The sequence below is a fragment of the Mercenaria mercenaria genome, chromosome 3 (genome assembly GCF_021730395.1).
Source record: "Mercenaria mercenaria strain notata chromosome 3, MADL_Memer_1, whole genome shotgun sequence".
In the NCBI taxonomy this organism is placed as follows: Eukaryota; Metazoa; Mollusca; class Bivalvia; order Venerida; family Veneridae; genus Mercenaria; species Mercenaria mercenaria.
The window spans coordinates 4,635,151-4,654,704 of record NC_069363.1 but is presented as its reverse complement, the minus strand read 5'-3'; the positions used below and the strand labels follow the sequence as shown (position 1 = coordinate 4,654,704).

The 19,554-nt window shown below is 33.5% G+C and overlaps 1 protein-coding gene across 2 annotated transcripts in view; it reads right to left on the bottom strand.

Annotated features, from left to right (window-relative positions):
• Positions 1-18,413, bottom strand: part of LOC123525942 (axotactin-like) — a 142,866-nt gene extending 124,453 nt beyond the window's left edge. The window contains exon 1 of one of the 2 annotated variants that reach the window (XM_053537764.1): positions 18,337-18,413. The gene's annotated coding sequence lies outside the window, so the exon portion shown is untranslated. The remainder of the gene's footprint in view (positions 1-18,336) is intronic. The other variant, XM_053537763.1, reaches the window with a different exon arrangement.
• Positions 18,414-19,554: the final 1,141 nt, after the last annotated feature.

Here is a 19,554-nt window from a genome sequence, read left to right as displayed (position 1 = left end):
TCAAACCATCAATAAAACTTGATAAAATGTCTCCTTTTTTTTTTGATTTTCTGAAACAAGCTAATTAAACTGAATATAGTTACCTTTTCAATATTATCCAACACTACTGCATTTGAATCTATGGCAACCTTAAGCCATCTTTAAAGAATTTTGAAAATCAATTTCAGCTTAAGGTCAGCATAAAAAAATGTTAAACTGGAGAAAAAAGACTGGGTATAAAATTAAAGTGACATTACCCAATAATAAAACGACAAATTGCCCACTATAGTAGCTAAAGTGGTTGTAATTTAGTACTTATTAAGTAGTTATTACCAACTTGTTAAAAGCACTTGAGGGTTTTCTGTAGATCAAAGAAAGTAGGTGTTACCCATTATGTCAGGTATAACAACATTTAGGCAATACCTGTAGACAAGGTGTAATAGACAAGGAAATGAAAACTACAGGGTGCCTCAAAGTCAGGATAACCCCAGGATTTCAGTGGCAAGTGGGAGGCTGGTACAACCAACAAAATGTTTAATTATGCAAGTTATTTCAAATTTATTAGGGAACAGGTGTAAGATTTATTGGTATGAAGGTTTTTGTGGCCATTTAATATATAAAACGTGAGTTTGCATAAATAAGAAAACAAAGTCACCATATTGGTAAATATCATTTAATATGTACAATAGTGAAATTTTCTCTGTGAAATAACAAAAAAGTTTATAAAAGGTATCACTTAGGCTTGTCTTGCCTGCGCCATTTTAAAACCTGGAGTGTAGGAAAATCCACCTATGATAATTTTGTTATTGATACGTTTTCACAAAAATAGTAAGTGTGCATTGCATAATACGTCCTGTTTTTTTCAAAATGACTATAAAAATGTAACAGTATGAAGTAACACAAAAAATAAGATAAAAATTAATCAAAGTTTTTTTCATTTTCTTTTTAAAAATAACACTAGGGCATTTAATCCTGTTGAGCTGTTGTTCATGAACTGATGAGTGTTCACGAACTGTTCACGAACTGTTCATGAACATTCCTGAACCATTCGTGAACAATGCGATGAATGTTCCTCAAAAAGTTTGTGAACTGTTCACGAACCAAAAGTTCATGAATTGTTTATGAAACTATTCCTGAAAAAGTTCACAAACTGTCTGTGAACCTAAAGTTCAAGAATTATTCATGAACTGGTTCTTCAAAAATTTCACCTTTGGTGCATGATTTTAAGTTCATGAATTATAAGTTCAGTAATCAAACAAGTGACTTCATCCAGAACTCCAGTGCAGTATTTGATTTTATTTCAATTATGCTGATGGTTCATGAACCTGAAGTTCATACACTGTTCATGAACTTCAAATTAGTGAATTGATCAATCAAGTCTGAAATTCATAAAACAGGATCCATTTACTTGTAAAAGCTTCTAGTATTTACAGCTGAAGGCTAATACCAGAGTTACTGATAACATACATATGACTAGGAATGTTACTACATGTATTTTGTATTTTATGTTGTCTGCAATTTGTACAAAATTTTGATTAAACATTGGGGATAGCTAACACAAGTTTCATCATTATTTGGCAATTTAGAAAATGTCACTGGAAAAGAATAATGGTGTACACTGATATTTGGTTGGTGAATTTATTGATGTCTTTCATTTCATACCAGAGGTCCTTGAAATATTCATGAACTTGTTTAAGAATGAATCAAGATTTTTTCATGAATGTCAATATACCTATAGAATTCGTTTAAGAATGAATCAAGATTTTTTCATGAATGTCAATATACCTATAGAATTCAAGAAATATTCTTGAATAAAAATGACGAACATTTTATGAGCAGTTTAAGAATATTGAATTCTCAAAACATTCTTGATGTGTTCTTAAAAAAAGGTCATCTAAGATTCAATAAAAGTACTAAAAATTCAAAACCTTTTTCTAGTTCAGTACCAGTTCTTGAACCCAATCTGACTAAAGTACTTGATCTTCTAAACAAAGATCTGAGAACGACCCATTCACATTCGTCTTCTGTATATTTTGGATTTCCAGTATTGCTATTTTTATTTTATCCAATCAGACGACTTGTTCGAATGTCAAAGAGTAAGAAAAATGTGCAGTCATTCCAGGGCTCGAACCCGGGACCCCTCGCTTACAAAGCAAGTGGCCTACCGACTGAGCTAACCGGCTATCTGGTACATTATGACATAAAAATTGTAAATATCAAAAGTCAAGGCTACAGGTAGATTTGCAAGATGTTGTAAGTTAGGCTCTGATTGGCTAGGGAAAGGGTCGTCAGAAAGAGGCAATGAATAGGTTGTTCTCAGATCCTATGCGTAGCGTAATAGGATATGTACTTTAGTCAGATTGTTCTTGAACCCAAAAAGGAGTTTCTGAACTGTTCACTCATTAAACATAAAACTTAGGTTTTCCTTTTACAATAAATGAATAAGTTCATGAACTGTTCATGAATGTTCATGAACATTAAATTTATGTCACATGATCATTTTCCATTATTTTGTTGCATGCTGGGAAATTTTTTGCACATGTGATTCAGCAATTTTTCAGAAGTTTGTGCAGCAAATGAGAAGGAAATATTTATCATACTACAGTAAGGAATGGTTTAAAAGGAACACGAGTATACTGAATATCAAATAAGTAATTATGGTGTTGTCATAAATTGTTCATTTTAAAAATATAAAATCCTTTTAAAATGTCACATGTTTTCATGACCCTGAAACAAAGCTAGTATCTAATCTGAATGTCAATCTTGAGATTAAAGTAAATTAGACTATCTAGCAACTGAATTTTTGGATAAAATTTCACTTGGGATTTTGTTGTTTTTTCCGCTTTTTAGCTCACCTGAGCAATCCTCAGGTGAGTTTTTCTGATCGCTCAATGTCCGGCGTCCGTCGTCTGTCTGTCAACATTTAGCTTGTGTATGCGATAGAGGCTGTATTTTTCAATTAATCTTCATGAATATTGGTCAGAATGATAACCTTGATGAAATCTAGACCGAGTTCGAAAATGGGTCATCTCGGGTCAAAAACTAGGTCACTAGGTCAAATCAAGGAAAAACCTTGTGTATGCGATAGAGGCTGTATTTTTCAATTAATCTTCATGAATATTGGTCAGAATGATAACCTTGATGAAATCTAAGCCGTGTTCGAAAATGGGTCATCTCGGGTCAAAAACTAGGTCACTAGGTCAAATCAAAGAAAAACCTTGTGTATGCGATAGAGGCTGTATTTTTCAATTAATCTTCATGAATATTGGTCAGAATGATAACCTTGATGAAATCTAGGCCGAGTTCGAAAATGGGTCATCTCGGGTCAAAAACTAGGTCACTAGGTCAAATCAAGGAAAAACCTTGTGTATGCGATAGAGGCTGTATTTTTTCAATTGATCTTCATGAATATTGGTCAGAATGATTGCCTTAATTAAATCTAGGCCGAGTTCGAAAATGGGTCATCTCGGGTCAAAAACTAGGTCACTAGGTCAAATCAAAGAAAAACCTTGTGTATGCGATAGAGGCAGTATTTTTCAATTAATCTTCATGAATATTGGTCAGAATGATAACCTTGATGAAATCTAAGCCGTGTTCGAAAATGGGTCATCTCAGGTCAAAAACTAGGTCACTAGGTCAAATCAAAGAAAAACCTTGTGTATGCGATAGAGGCTGTACTTTTCAATTATTCTTCATGAGTATTGGTCAGAATGATAACCTTGAGGAAATCTAGGCAGAGTTCGAAAATGGGTCATCTCGGGTCAAAAACTAGGTCACTAGGTCAAATCAAAGAAAAACCTTGTGTATGCGATAGAGGCTGTACTTTTCAGTTGATCTTCATGAATATTGGTCAGAATGATTACTTTGATGAAATCTAGGCCAAGTTCGAAAATGGGTCATCTGGGGTCAAAAACTAGGTCAAATCAAGGAAAAACCTTGTGTATGCGATAGAGGCTGTATTTTTCAATTGATCTTCATGAATTTTGGTCATAATGATTACCTTGATGAAATTTAGACCAAGTTTGAAAATGAGTCATATGGGATCAAAAACTAGGTCACTAGGTCAAATCAAAGAAAAACTTTGTGTATGCAATAGAGGCTGTATTTTTCAACTGATCTTCATGAAATTTAGCCAGAATGATAACGTTGATAAAATCTAGGCCGAGTTTGAAAATGGGTCATCTGGGGTCAAAAACTAGGTCACTGGGTCAAATCGAAGAAAACATTGTGTATGCAATAGAGGATGTATTTTTCAATTGATCTTCATGAAATTTGGTCAGAGTGATTGCCTTGATGAAATCTAGGTCGAGTTTGAATATGGGTTATCTGAGGTCAAAAACTAGGTCACTAGGTCAAATTAAAGAAAAATCTTGTGTATGCGATAGAGACTGTTTTTTTCAATTGATTTTTATGAAATTTGGTCAGGATGATTACCTTAATGAAATCTAGGTCAAATTTGAATATGGGTCATCTGAGGTCAAAAACAGGTCACTTGGTCAAATCAAAGAAAAAACTTGTTTATGTGATAGAGGCTGTATTTTTCAATTGATCTTCATGAATTTTGGTCAGAATGATTGCCTTGATAAAATCTAGGTCGAGTTTGAACATGGGTTATCTAGGGTCAAAAACTAGGTCATATCTAAGAAAATGCTTGTTTTATCACAAGAGACCAATTTTTTGGTTCAATCTTAATGAAAATTTGTCAGAATATTTGTTTCCATGAAATCACAAGGTCAAACATGTTTTACACTGTTATGGTGTGTTTCTTAGGTGAGCGACCTAGGGCCATCTTGGCCCTCTTGTTTATATTTTGGAATTTAAAGACCTTTTTCAGTGTCTTATGAGGGCGTAATAATTTTTAAATGCAAAATGGACACAATCGGATGTCCTTGGGATTTAATCACAGGTTTAAACAGTGCAAAGTGTTCTCAAGTCACTGACCTGAAAAAGCCTGCTTTTCTCAGACAGGCTTTATCAGGTAGTTGCTATAGTAACGTCACTATTGTCAAAATCACTGTTTCTAATTCAGCTGGGTTCATCAACTTTCAGTTTATCTTGTTACTTTCTATGAACTATGGTTCATCAACTTGATGAACAGTTGATGCTGCAAAAAGTCCCATTTGTAGTTGATGAACTGTTCATGAATAGTTCACGAATAGTTCAAGAATTATTCATGAACTGTTCATCAAGTTCGCAAATTTCTGGTTCATCAAATTCATGAACCTATCAATTCATGAACTTTGATGAACACAGCCATTTCATGAACTTTGATGAACCAGTCCAGTTCATGAACTTGATGAACCATGCCCAGTTCATGAATTTTTGATGCCGTAAAAAGTACCATTTGTAGTTCACGAACTTTCATGAACTATTCGTGAACTGTTCATGAACAAAGTTCTGGAATAGTTCAAGGATTATTCATGAACTGTTCATGAATTTCTCAACAGAGTATACACGGTATCTATGGTTACCCCATCAATTTTGCCAAGGTCATTATAAATGCCTTGTTGCTTCTGTTGGGGAGATTTTGAGCACTTTTTAATTTTTCAGCCAAGGGGTTTTGACCAAGGGTATGTTGATTTGCACTGGTAGTTATAATCCAAAAGAGGGGTAAGAGTTTACTGTACTCAGAGATTAATCATCTGCAGCAATAATTATTGCAAATTGCAATGTTTTTACTTTTCCCATAATGCCACAAATTCCAATCGCATTCCTTGTCAAAAGGAGTGATAACTGGCTCTTGGGGACAATTCTGTTTCTGACATTTCGTTTGCAGAAGATAATTATGTCAGTGCCTTGTGAAACTATTACTTCCATAACAATGTATCAATGTCATTACTGGTGATCACTGTCAGCAGGAAGGAAGAAAACAAGTTTTTATCAAACCAGATTACAAGAGCAGATGACACAGTTGTAGGAACCAAAGTCGCAGAAACAGAAATGATAATGCCAGTACAGATAGAGATTTACTATAAAAAGGACAAATTACAGTAACAGAAAACATAATTATTATTTATGATAGCAAACATGGTGGACATAAAAAAATCAAATATGGAAACAAAAAGACAATACAAAAGTGATGACCAAAAAATCGTTCCTATTTCACCACACAGCAAAACAGCATGAAGGACAAAAACAGCCACATTACATCATTCTGTTTATTCATTTCAAGACAGAAACTGATATAAAAAGAACAGTAAATAACAAGAAAAAATGGCAGAACAGAACAGATATAGCAAAAAATAAAATGTTTGGAAATTACTATCATAAATCATACAGACAAGGAAGCAAACATTCAAGACAGAATTAAAAACAGCACAGTAATTTTGACAGAGATGCAAACAAGACTGTGCAGACATTGAAAAATATTATCAATAGAAGCAAAATAAACTGGAACAAGAGCCATGTTAGACATGGCCAATCCCCCCACCTGGCATATTATAACTGAAGGCTAAAGTTCCTGGCAAGTTTGAAAGTATTAATTTTGGGGAAAGCTTTGAAGAACCATTTAGTTGTGGTCCGCATTAGGGATTTTAAAGATGTGGAAGAAAGAATAAGTCAGTGCATGGTGAGGTGGTTTACTGCTAAATTTTATTACTTATCATGAACAGTATAGCTATGATGTTTTTCTATATGGCTACTGTAAAAAGAAGGAATGGAAAGCTAACAGGGAAAACGAGTGCCAGAATGTCACAATATATGCCCGTCACAGCAAATTTCTTTACTCTAGCAGCTGTATTTGCAAATGGAATTTTAATTTTGTGGTTGTTTAGTAATCATTGTAAGTCTTTTGTTTATCTAAGTCCACAAAAAACTCCTTACCAGGTAGAGATATCTTAAAATACACGTAAAATTGGACAGTAACATCCATGTTGTACCACAGAAAAGTGGTCTTGTTTTTTCCCTACGGTCAATTATAAAAATGTTACAATATAAGTTATTTATTGTAACAACTAAGGGAAGTTAATCTAAAAAAAAAAAAAAAAAAAAATTGCAAGTCCACACAAAAATCTTTACCAGGTAGAGATTGGTCAAAATACACCTCAAAATTGGATGTAGCATGCATGTTGTACTACAGAAAAGTGGTCTCGATTTTTCCGTACGACTAGTAATGAAAAAGTTACAATAAAAGCTATTTATAGTAACAACAAAGGGAGGTAATTCTAAAGAAGGGAACTGCGCATGACACTTCGTCTCATGATGGTGTATAATTGTGCCAAGTTACATCAAAATCCCTCCATGCATGAAGAAGAAATGCTTCGGACAATGTCATTCTTGTATCTGACCTTTGGCCTCTAAGTGTGACCTTGACCTTAGACCTAGGGACCTGGATCTTGCGTATGACATTCTGTCTCGTGGTGGTGACCATTTGTGCCAAGTTATATCAAAATCACTCTATGCATAAAGAAGAAATGCTCCGGACAATTTTTTTTAAAGAAAATATGATAAAGGGGAATAACTCAAAAAATAGGCAAGGTAGAGTTATTGTTCTTGCACACTGCACTTCCTCCCAATGTGTTCTATCAGTGTATGAAGTTTGAAGAAAATCCCTCCAGTACTTTTGGAGTTATGCTCCAGACAAAATTTTTTAAGAAAATAAGATAAAGGGGAATAACTCAAAAAATAGGCAAGGCAGAGTTATTGTTCTTGCACAATGCACTTCCTCCCAATGTGTTCTATCAGTGTATGAAGTCTGAAGAAAATCCCTCCAGTACTTTTGGAGTTATGCTCCGGACAAAATTTTTTAAGAAAATAAGATAAAGGGGAATAACTCAAAAAATAGGCAAGGTAGAGTTATTGTTCTTGCACACTGCACTTCCTCCCAATGTGTTCTATCAGTGTATGAAGTTTGAAGAAAATCCCTCCAGTACTTTTGGAGTTATGCTCCGGACAAAGATCGTTGCGGACGCACGCACGCACGCACGCACGCATGGACGGAGAGCATTTCAAATATCCCCTTCGCCTTTGGCGGGGGAATAAATTAATAACAGGAAATTATTGTGGCAATAATGGTGTCAGGAAGATTTTTACAGAGAACCTTAGAAGGTAGAAGTAAAGAGAACTAGAGACTGTTTTTCACTATGGACATATGTCTCCCACCATTTACCATGCAGATATTGTAAAATGCCACAAATGAAGGGCCATAACTCCAGGGAATATCACTGAACCATAATTTTCCAATGATATGAACAACAAGACTGTGAAGTTTGGTGGAATTCCAACCAGTGGCATACTAGTAACACAGATAAAAATAGACAAATCAAGGGTCATGACTCCGTTAAAAATCAGTTAATCAGAAAATGATGATAATATGTACAACTACGCTTCACATTAATTGCTCGTGAGGTTTGGTGGTATTCAGCTTAACTGTTTACAGCAAGTAGTGTAAACACTTTAAAAATGACAAATCAAGGGCCAATAACTCTGCGGAAAATTACTGAACATGAATATGCCAAAGATATGCATAACTAGGCTTTGCACTGATGACACCTGTAAAGTTTGGTGTAAATCCGCCCTATGGTGTCAGAGATTTTTTTACAGAGAACCTTAGAAGGTAGAAGTAAAGAGAACTAGAGACTGTTTTTCATTATGGACATATGTCTCCCACCATTTACCATGCAGATATTGTAAAATGCCACAAATGAAGGGCCATAACTCCAGGGAATATCACTGAACCATAATTTTCCAATGATATGAACAACAAGACTGTGAAGTTTGGTGGAATTCCAACCAGTGGCATACTAGTAACACAGATAAAAATAGACAAATCAAGGGTCATGACTCCGTTAAAAATCATTTAATAAGAAAATGATGATAATATGTACAACTACGCTTCACATTAATTGCTCGTGAGGTTTGGTGGTATTCAGCTTAACTGTTTACAGCAAGTAGTGTAAACACTTTAAAAATGACAAATCAAGGGCCAATAACTCTGCGGAAAATTACTGAACATTAATATGCCAAAGATATGCATAACTAGGCTTTGCACTGATGACACCTGTAAAGTTTGGTGTAAATCCGCCCTATGGTGTCAGAGAAGTTGCAATAAACATAAAATTAGACAAATAAAAAGCCACAACTCCCCTGAAAATCACTGAACCAGAACATGCAGATAATAAAAGCCTTGAAAACGGATAAAGCAACCAAGAAAGAAAGAAAGAAAATAATGGAAAAGAACCATAACAATAAAAGCCTTGAAAACGGATAAAGTAACCAAGAAAGAAAGAAAGAAAATAATGGAAAAGAACCATAACAATAAAAGCCTTGAAAACGGATAAAGTAACCAAGAAAGAAAGAAAGAAAATAATGGAAAAGAACCATAACAATAAAAGCCTTGAAAACGGATAAAGTAACCAAGAAAGAAAGAAAGAAAATAATGGAAAAGAACTATAACAATAAAAGCCTTGAAAACGGATAAAGTAACCAAGAAAGAAAGAAAGATAAAATGGAAAAGAACCATAACAATAAGAGCCTTGATAAAACTGATAAAGTAACCAAGAAAGAAAGAAAGATAAAATGGAAAAGAACCATAACAATAAAAGTTTTGATAAAACTGATAAACCAAGAAAGAAGGAAAGATAAAATGGAAAAGAACCATAACAATAACAGCCTTGATAAAACTGATAAAGTAACCAAGAAAGAAAGAAAGATAAAATGGAACAGAATCATAACAATAAGAGCCTTGATAAAACTGATAAAGAAACCAAGAAAGAAAGAAAGATAAAATGGAAAAGAACTATAACAATAAGAGCCTTGATAAAACTGATAAAGAAACCAAGAAAGAAAGAAGATAAAATGGAAAAGAACCATAACAATAAGAGCCTTGATAAAACTGATAAAGTAACCAAGAAAGAAAGAAAGATAAAATGGAAAAGAACCATAACAATAAGAGCCTTGATAAAACTGATAAAGAAACCAAGAAAGAAAGAAAGATAAAATGGAAAAGAACCATAACAATAAGAGCCTTGATAAAACTGATAAAGCATTGAGGGAAGAAAGAAAGATGAAAAGGAAAAGAACCATAATAATAAGAGCTTTTAAGTGATAATACTAATAAAACATCATACAAATGCAGAGAGATGTAATGGAAAAGAACTACAGCAACAACACCTTGATAAAACTGTAAACTGATATAATTGAAAAGAACCATAGAACTGTTAACAAATATATTCTAGTATAATACAAAAGGACCTTGACAAAATTGGCATAAAAGCAAAAAACAAACAGAGACATAATCAATAAAAAAACCATGACAAACTGGAAATGCAGATAACAAGTACAGAAACACACAACAGTAATAAACTTATTTTAGATGTTGCAAACAAGCTATTACATGAAACTTCTAAGGCAAAGAACCATTTAAAGCTGGAGAGGAACCATATTAACAATAAAGTAAACTTTAAAGAGGTATGTTAAAGAAACAGCTGAAGTAAGGTTTCTATAACTCTGTTATTATAAATCAAACTTTCAGTTATCTCAAAGTGAAGATCTTGCCAGTTTTGTAAAAAAATGACAGTATTAACACTGTAATCCAGAACAAAAAACTCCAATTGAAATTAGGCAGAAACTCATCTGCAATACTAATCAATTCTAAGAGGGTGATAACAAAAATAACAGTAATTCATCAACTTAATTTATTACTAAATATTTAATTCTATGAGGCAAATAAACTATCAATTGCCCCTGCCAATCATTCAGATTAGTTAGAAGCTACTTTGTGTACAGGAGGTAATCTGATGGCATTTTCACAGACATATGTTGAATACATTAAGTATATATTTTAAGTAATGTTAAGGACCAAACATTTTAGAAGAAAGACAAAGACCTACTCAGTACCCTGTATGCATTCCCATTCTGATTCAATATATCTATCTATTGAATGGCTATGATGTGTTGACTTTGCACAAGGATATAACTCTTCATGAATTTAAATAACCAATAAGGCCAGAGTTTTTTTATCTTTCGTTTTACGGGAGATTTTTGAAAAATGAGCAGGGGGAGGAGGGAATAAAAATAAAAATAAAAAGCTTGAAAGTCAGCATCTCGGAAAAAAATAAAAATAAAATAGAATTTTTTAAGATTTTTTTTATTTTGATGAACTTTCGTTTTAAGTTTTGTTTACTTGTGTTTGTGTCCAGTATTTAATATTGTGATGTATTGTTATGTTTTAAGACTATAAAAGCCATTTATACAGGATGAACATTGAATAAAAGTTTCATGCATACTTGTGAATAAACTGCTTCAGGCACTGTAACTCACACTGGCAAGTCTTTAAAATTCAGAAAGCTTGTTTTACTTAATTTAAGTGGAAGACAAAAATTATTTTATCTGTTACAACAGCCACAGTAAATTTCAGTGACAGCAAGTAGAGACTAAACACGTCTGGTATAAAGTGGCTTAGTAGTATAGTAGTTTTGGTGGTTTGGTTTGCTTGCATCTTCTGCTGTGTAACCTCTGCTTTTTATACATAATATTTACTTATTGTATCTTTCACCAATATCATCTTTAATGAGCTAACTTTACAGTTTATGCCAGCTCATAATATACTGGATTTTATCAGCAAAATAAAGTATTTAATAACTTTGAATAACAGTCACAGTGCAGAGGGCAAGATTTTTTTTTCAGTGATGAAAAACGAAAGATAATCTAGCAAAAAGTAATCTGAAAATTTACCTCATTTAACTCATTTGCACCTTTTTATAATACACTTAGTTCAAGTACTGAAGTTGCTTCTGTAATTTGCACCTTTTTATACTACACTAAGTTCAAGTACTGAAGTTGCATCACTTTTTGTCAAAATATTGTCTCCAATAAAAAGTATTCTTTATTATTCTTTATACACTTATGAATTCTATTGAAGTTACAAAAGAAATGGACCATCTGTCTGAGATTTTGCCAACACTACCAGCTGCTTTATGCCAGACAGTCCCAAGCCTGTGTAAAGTGTGAGGGGTCACCATTGAAATAAAAATGTAAAAAAAATCTGCTGTTACAAACATTTATTTGTTCTGCAAACAACTAATTAATGTTTTGAATAAAATTTAATGTCAGAGCACCTTTGATATTGTTACTTTGTATTACCTTTCTATGGCAAACTTGTAAGTTGAATCTATTGAAAACAAAATGTGAGTAAGACAATCTTTAGACAATTTAATACTTTTAATATTGTCACTTTTATGAAATGAGTATTATGTACAATAGTATTATTTCCCGAAAAATATATATTTTGAAAAGTGTCTAAAAAATTTTGGACACAATCATCGTCCATCCACCCGTGTAGAAAGAGAGAGAAAAAAACGTTAAAGATTATCGGTAATTATTCAGTGATAAACCAAGTAATGTTGACCTTGTTTTCATGATCAATTTACACCCCCTCTAAGAGCTAAAAGAAGTGTGTCAGTATCTTGACATCTGAAGCGGAGATCAAAGCGGTATTTTTGCTCGAGATTGTCATGGCATTGCGTCATGTTTTCGCGCCATGTGCATGTATCACTGTCTGATCGTACCACATCGGTTCTTAAAATTGCTGAGAAATAGAAATCAATAAAAAATTTCTTCTTTAATTTGTTATCAAAAGCGAATGTGCTATATATATAAAAGGTAAATGTCTCAAACGATAGTTACTATAGTGGATATCCTACCTCTGTGACCTATTTGCCCTCGAGGAATTTACATTATTGTTTGACAAGAAAAACGTTTAAATTGTTGGTCAAAAAATACATGTACAAAGATTCATTTAAAACTTATTAAAACCCGCAGTGACATCACATTGCTTTATTTTAAAATCGCATTTCTACTTACGTTCACGAGGTCACGTAACCTATTTTGCCGCACTAACAGAAATCTGTTTGCCAAAAATCGTCTTACTCCATGTATTGTAATCGCAGCCGCTTTTTCATTATTTAAGATTTTTTTATTCTGTTTTTTGTACTTTCTGGCCAAAAGTCTGAATTTTAAGCCCATAGTATTCATCATTTATTTACTTTTAGAAAGAAATAAGTAACTAAGATCGCGCTGTTTGAATTTTTACAAATGATTATATGAAAATTCGACCGTTTTTATAGAATTTTGCCTACATTTCTGTCGATATCTTATTAAAATCAGTATAGAAATCAAAAAAGTATTATTTCTCAAGGGGTGTTGAAAACTTGAAGCGAAAATATTAAATAATGAATGCACTACGCACGGTTTTTGTGTACGTGTCGATGTAAATTAGATGTTACGATACTAAGGTCACACGTGCTTGTGGAATGGAAAATTACCGGCATGACGTTTTGATATCTTTACGATTCGCGGGTAAATTCCAGTCAATCCGGGTAGCGACTGAACCATCTCAAAGTTTGTTGACGTTTTGTAGATGTAATTTCTGAATTTTGGTAAAGTAAGGACGTAAAAAAACCACTCGCCCGATTGTCCGAGTACACAGCGAGGTCCACTCGTCCTACTCAGACTTAACTCGCCAATGCGAGCAGGCGAGTGGAATTTTACACCCTGTTAATGCCGATAAATGTGCGGCAAAACACGATATTTTGCACGCGTTAAACTCCCTTCCTGTGAAATTACGTCCAGGTGAATACACTAATTTTATTTTCTTTGGGGCTGTAAACAGCCGACCGGCGGAAAAAATAAAATTAAACTCGGGAAAATGAATTTTAATTTTATTCCACTTTTGCAATATTAAGGACCGGCGCTCCCGTAAAACGAAAAATAAAAAAACTCTGGCCTAATGGCAGGCCATTGGTGTTCAATAAGTTCTTTAGTATTCAGCGAAACATCCCGTCTTGAGCATTGGCTTGCCGAGGCAATTCATGTGTTCCGTTGTCATTTTCCTTAAATTTCTATGTTTGGATCAATCAAAACCCTGGATAACATGTGCATTTTGCTCATTCTGAGAGTTGTTTTACTGTATACCTTAAGGTAGTTTCTGATTATCAGCATGGAACGCAGTATGCAGACACTGAAATAATTCTGGCTGATGGCAACCGTTACTGGATTCTGTCCTGTACAATTCTGCTACTATCTATAATAAGTTTTATCTAAATAGTCACAGAGGTGATAATCAAAAGAAAGTAAAAATATGCCAGCAACAAAAAATGTTATGTATGCTTCTTTTATAAGGCAGTTTTAATACTGTCTTGCTAGCTCAATAAGGAGAACTTCAGATCATGCAGAAATCATGGATTGTGAGTTTGTACTCCCAGCAGATGTGCTGTTCTAGGAACAAACAGAACATATTTTTATGCAAAGTTAGAGAAACATCAGGAACTCAAACAACAGAACTTATTCCTTTTTCTTGCAAAGTTAGAGAGAAACATCAGGAACTCAAACAACAGAACTTATTCCTTTTTCTTGCAAAGTTAGAGAAACATCAGGAACTCAAACAACAGAACTTATTCCTTTTTCTTGCAAAGTTAGAGAAACATCAGGAATTCAAACAACAGAACTTATTTCTTTTTCTTGCAAAGTTAGAGAAACATCAAGAATTCAAACAACAGAACTTACTTTTTCTTGCAAAGTTAGAGAAACATCAGGAATTCAAACAACAGGACTTATTCTTTTTTCATACAAAAGTTATAGAAACATTAGAAATTCAAGTAACAGACCTGAGCAATGACAAAATTCACTTTAACACACCATATTCTAAATGTTAACTGAAAAACAACAGCTTTTCCAATCCCTTAGCATATTTTCCATCTATCATCCTTTGATAGTACATTACTAATTGCAGTTTTGTGTAATTGAAAAAAGGTCTCTTTTATAGCAAATATGATCAATGTTTCTACTCATCAACAGCCAATAGTATTTTTCATTTGGTATTAAAGAATTACAGCAACAGCTTGTCCAAGAAAACACATAATCAGATTATTAGAAAAAATCTATTGCCAGAAGTCAAACTACATGGGTGACATTTGGCTAAGCTATTCAGTGTGTGATGCTTTTCACACCGAAGGTAATTCTAATTAAGTCTTACTACTACATCCATAAGGAATTAAAACTGGTATTAGATATTAACTCAATTTGGCATGCATTGTGGACAAGAAAAAGGTTCTTTCCTACTGGCAATGTTTTATTCATGATCATCTGTTGCTGGCAATGTGTTATGCAAAGACTACCATATACTGGAATTGTGCAATGTTAAGTTTATATCATAGTGACAAAGTGTTTCATGAAGATTACCTCATACTGTCATGTCAACATTATTCCATATTGACAAAGTGTTTCATGAAGATTACCTCATACTGTCATGTCAACATTATTCCATACTGGCAATGTGTTTCTTGCTGGTTACCTCATACTGTCATGTCAACATTATTCCATACTGACAAAGTGTTTCATGAAGATTACCTCATACTGTCAGGTCAACATTATTCCATAATGGGTGTTTCTTGCTGGTTACCTCATACTGTCATGTCAACATTATTCCATACTGACAGTGTTTCATGAACATTACCTCATACTGTCATGTCAACATTATTCCATACTGACAAAGTGTTTCATGAAGATTACCTCATACTGTCATGTCAACATTAGTTTCTTGCTGGTTACCTTATACTGTCATGTCAACATTATTCCATACTGGCAATCTGTTTCATGAAGATTACCTCATATTGTCATGTCAACATCATTCCATACTGACAAAGTGTTTCATGAAGATTACCTCATACTGTCATGTCAACATTATTCCATACTGACAAAGTGTTTCATGAAGATTACCTCATACTGTCATGTCAACATTATTCCATACTGACAAAGTGTTTCATGATTACCTCATACTGTCATGTCAACATAATTCCATTTGACAATGTGTTTCTTGCTGGTTATGCAGGTTCTGAGGCATGTCAAAATAACTACTGGAAATGTATTACAACGAGATAATCTCTTGATTATAGTGTTTGTGTCAAGATTACTAAATGTTACCACTAATGTGGTAATCAAGTTTGTCTCTTGCTTGATGTATGTGTTATGCCAAGATTACCTCATGCTGGTATGTGTTAAGTCAAGATTACTTAATCAAATGTGTTGTGTCAAGATTACCACATACTGGAAATATTTGTTGTGTCATGATTAACTTAAGCTGTCAATGTGCTTTGTCAAAATTACAAAATACTGGCCATGTTTCATACCAACATTTCTATATGGCGGCTTGTGTTATGTCATTCCATACTGGCAAAATGTCGTGACAAGGTTACTTATTTCGAGCAATATGTTGAGTATTTAACACTAGCCGGCAGTTTGACGTGTGCATTGTTACATGTCAAATTTACATGATGTGAGAAACTTATGTCAAATTTACATGATGTGAGAAACTTTGACAAGTACAGTTTTCATGTAGACAGTTTGATATGACTAGATTACTTCAATGTGAAAGATAAGGCCATTCCTATTGTTACAATGTAACAAGTCAAAATTACCATTACCTCATGGTGGCAATGTGACAACATGTCTGAATCACCTCATTGTGGCATGCAACATGTGAAAAATATGTCATGTGAGCAATGTGACATGTCAAGATTACTTCCTGAGAGCAATATGATAGGTCAAGATTATCTCATGCTTAAATATTTCAAAACTGCAATAATGACATCAGGGTACAATATGACATGTCAAGTTTACCTTAAGGTTGTGAAGTTGCATTTCAAGATTACCTCCTGTGAGCAAGATGACAGGTCAAGGTAATCTCATGACTGAAATGTGACAGGTCAAGATTACCTTGTGTGGGCAATGTTACTTGCCAACAACACCATAATTTATACAAGCAGAGTAACAGGTGATGATTACCTTATTGTTGCAATGATTAACTCTTGGTACAATATGACATGCCAAGATTATCTCCTGTGAGCAGGTAAAGATAACCTAATGTACATAATAAAGATAAAGATAACCTAATGTACATAATAAAGGTAAAGATAACCTAATGTACACAATTATAAAAGTCCAGATTACCACATGGTGGCAATGAAACATATAAATTACTATGATGCAATGTGTCAGGTCATAATCACCTTATCCTGACAATGAAACATGTAATGTTTCAAGATTACTTTAATAATGATGCAATGTGACGAGTCATTTTTACCTGAAACATTTAAAAATTACTTTATGGTGCCATTTGGCAGGTCATGGTTATGTCATCATGGTACTAAAACATTTAAAATATAACTGAATGGCGCAAAAAAGATAGGTCTTTGTTACTTCATTGACAAGTCTCAATTACCAAAAAGTGGCAATGAAACATCTAAAAGATTACTTAATAGTGTGATATGAAAAATTACTTTATGGTGCAACGTGACAAGTCATTAAAACATTATGGTGGCAATGAAACATTTAAAAGATTACTCCATGATGCTATACAACAGGTCATGATTACCTCATTGTGGTACCGAAACACTTTAAAGGTACTTTCATTATGCAAGGAGATATGTCATGAAAAGATTACTTTATGGTGAAATGTGACAGGTCATGATTACCTACTTCTGGCAATGAAACATAAAATGTTACATGGCGGCAATGTTAATTCTTTAATAGTTCAATCTGACCTGTAAAGATTACATTCTGTGAGCAATTTGACATGTCAAGACTTAAGCATGGTGATAGTGTGTGACAGTTCAAGATTACCTAATATAAGCAATAAGACTTCTGTCCCTTTTGATTACAAACTTGGGCAGCTACTACACCCATTCAGTTTTACTGTACGTTAGTGAGTTGAAAGTGTGCAACAGTTCCTAAGTTGTTTCCAGCCTCAAGAAATGTACAAACTTCCAGGACCATTTCTAATATTTCTACTCTGAGGCCCACATGGTAGATGGAGAAACTCAATGTAAAGCCTCTAGAAATAAAGTAGTTACTTACTTACTTCTTTTTCCATATTTCTTTTATTACAATGTGACTTGTATCTGCACTGTTAATGAGCTAACTAAAAATGCCATTCAATAATAATAAAGATTTTAGAGTGTGATTTTTGTCAAATTGGGAATTAAAAAAAAAAGATAAAATAAAAATCCATTAAAACTGTTATATTTCATAAAATAAACCGAGTAATGTCTAAACTGAACACATTAATTATACTTGTGTTTCAAATACATCAGTTGACATAATATTATTTCACATATCAGAAATAATGTTCTAGCCAACCCAGTTTTTCAATCTGTTACAAAAAGTAAAAAGGCTCTTAACATAATTAACTGATGAGCCAATTTAGCAAAAATATTACAAAAATAAGGGTTAGATGCTTCATTCTTTGACAATTTACACACAGACATCAGAAAAAAATAGCTTCATTGTACCAAACTGATTATTTATGACTTGCGAACCTTGACAAATATTTTGGCAACATTCTGTCCATAAAATATCCCTTACCTTTATAACAGAACTGTTAAATCCATCAATTATAAAGAGTATCTTTCCTTCTGTAAGAGAATATCCAGTGAAAACTGTATAATACCTAATCAGAATTGCCTGTGGTTCTCTGAAAAACAGATCAATACATTCTTTCCAATGAGGAGAATTGCATAGGGCTCTTAACACATTTTAGAAAATCTCAGATGATTCTCTACAAAAACAATTATTCTTTCATTGAGATTTACTAATACTAGTATGCAGCCCCTTGTTATTTGCAATAAAAAATCAAGGAAATTCCTCCAAGACAAGTGGCATTGCTAAAAGCCTTCATAGCAGACAAAATTTCAAAGGAAATGATTTAGACTGTGGCTTCATAAAAACTGTCACAGACAGATCCGCAGCAGATTTACCAGCCCTCATAATCCATGCTGTGAAATTGACAACCAGCAGTGACACTGACAACCAGTTATCACTGTGGCAAGTTATGGATTAACTTGTCTCTTTTGGTGACATAACTCAAACATGTGAAATTGGAATATTGCTACAGGTTTGGATTTGACAGTCTGATATTGGAATGGCATTCTGATGTAGCTAGTGTATTTTTTCACCCTATATTTTTGATAACTTTAACTCAAATAAAGGTTAACTGCTCAACCTGAATTTATGATAACTTTTGCTCAGATAAAGGTAAACTGCTCAGCCTGAATTTATGATAACTTTAGCTCAGATAAAGGTAAATTGCTCAGCCTGAATTTATGATAACTTTAGCTCAGATAAAGGTAAATTGTTCAGTCAGTATTTATGATAACTTGAACTCGGATAAAAGTAAATTGCTCAGCCTGTAACTCAGATAAAAGTAAATTGCTCAGCCTGAATTTATGATAACTTTAGCTCAGATAAAGGTAAATTGCTAAGCCTGTATTTATGATAACTTTAGCTCAGATAAAGGTAAATTGTTCAGTCAGTATTTATGATAATTTGAACTCGGATAAAGGTAAATTGCTCAGCCTGTAACTCAGATAAAGGTAAATTGCTCAGCCTGAATTTATGATAACTTTAGCTCAGATAAAGGTAAATTGCTAAGCCTGTATTTATGATAACTTTAGCTCAGATAAAGGTAAATTGCTAAGCCTGTATTTATGATAACTTTAGCTCAGATAAAGGTAAATTGCTCAGCCTGTATTTTTGATAAACTGAACTCAGATAAAGATAAATTGCTCAGCCTGTAACCCAGAT